This window comes from Spinacia oleracea, chromosome 1 (genome assembly GCF_020520425.1).
Source record: "Spinacia oleracea cultivar Varoflay chromosome 1, BTI_SOV_V1, whole genome shotgun sequence".
Classification (NCBI taxonomy): domain Eukaryota; kingdom Viridiplantae; phylum Streptophyta; class Magnoliopsida; order Caryophyllales; family Amaranthaceae; genus Spinacia; species Spinacia oleracea.
This window is the reverse complement of record NC_079487.1, coordinates 9,484,505-9,486,367: the sequence shown is the minus strand read 5'-3', so window position 1 is coordinate 9,486,367 and position 1,863 is coordinate 9,484,505.

Here is a 1,863-nt window from a genome sequence, read left to right as displayed (position 1 = left end):
CTAATAAGAAAAATCTAGATAAATGACAAGTGTAGAAAATTTTAGAAACTAGGATACAACACCTATAAATAGATTGTATGTCCATAAATTGAGAGGTGGGCTAATAAAGAGAGCTCCCACAAACAATTCTTATTAATATAATCAATGATAAAAATGCAATTTTGTTATATTATTCAAGTCCATTAAAATTTCCGCGTGCGTCCTCAAATCTCTATCATCTAAACTGTTTTTGAATCATTGCTCATGATATAAAATGCCAATTTTTATGCCAACTTTTCTTTTGGTGTTTGGTTTTATGGTTTGTATCTTTCCTTAATCTAATTAAGATTCTTAAACCAGCTAGTCACCAGATTAAAGCTAAAAGAAGGTTAACCAAGCACATGAAGGCACATTTATATACACTCTTCCAAATTGGTACTACTTCATTGAGTCACGTTTGTGTAGTTAAGACTACAAATCATTGTGTTTTCTAAAAATAATTCAAATGAAAAATGTATTAACTATTTCTAGTAATCTACACTTTTATTACTACAAAACCGATTTACCCAAACATGTACTACAACATAGCCTGTTTGGTGGAGTTGGTGGGAACTCACCTTTTAAGTAAAAGAATGAGTGAGTCTTGTGCCTTGGAGCAGCCTTGGAAGTCCTAAGTATGAGCCCCATCAACTCCGTTATACTTGAGAGTGATGATTTCCTTATCATCACCCCTATTCTCAAATGTTGATATGCGTATCTAAGTTAATTGACCTGATATAAATGTTGATTGAGTAAAGTCTTTATCTTCGTATTCTTTCTATAGAAACAACTTATACGAAGTACATAAGGTACTCCCTTCGACTTCCCTCCCACGTTAAGCATACATTACTAGGAGGTTATATAACGATTTAGATGTCCCATGTTATATTATGTCAATGTATGACGATTAGTTAATCTTTCCGTCCTTTTTATTGCCCTATAGGCAAAATAAAATTCAATTTGTTTTGAAATTGAGTTAAAATGTACGGAGTATACATTAATTGATATTGTAGGCGCACGAGGAGAGAGATATTAGAGAGAAAACAAATGTGGAAAAACTTGCTATTTAAGGTATACGAGACAATATTAAATAGACACCCCAAAGAGAAATATGAGCTAATCAAACAGGAACGTACAGAGTACATGGAGTTAATATACAAATATATTATAATATTCACCGTCACATTATTAAATTTATGTCTACACTTTTTCTTTTCTCGTTCATATTATTATCCGTACCATTTTCCAACATATACCTAATAGAGATAGGAGAGAATAATATCGCGAGTTCAAGCGAATGGAGAACAACCTACTTGTCCCAAAGAAAAAACAGAGAAAAAGAAAGGGAACCAATACCTTTCATTTCTTTGGTCTTTTTTTTAAAAATGAAAAAGAATGGACATTATCTGGATGTTGCTTTCATAAGCATCTCTCATCTTAAATTCACAATGTATGTTGTTTGTTGGTTGTCTTGAAGATGTCTCATCTTGTTTTAAATGAAGAAAATGATAAGGATATCCAATGGTTAGGGTGGTGGAGATCAAACTCTTCTTCTAAGCCAACCTTACTTTAGTATTTTGGGATCAAGAAAATGGTCCCATTTTGTAGGACACCCCCATAACTTGTAGGGCATCCCCACAACTCACTAGTTTTATGGTCTCTTATTTGTACAATTTGGCTAAACCATATACAAAGTTTATCATACTACCTTTCAACCATTGGAAGGAAGAAGAACAAGACATGAAACTTTGGGTCACTTTGAGATATTTTTATTGGGTAAATTATTTAATCAAAGTTCATCACATAACTCATTTATTCCACCTTATCATTTAAATGATGTGATAC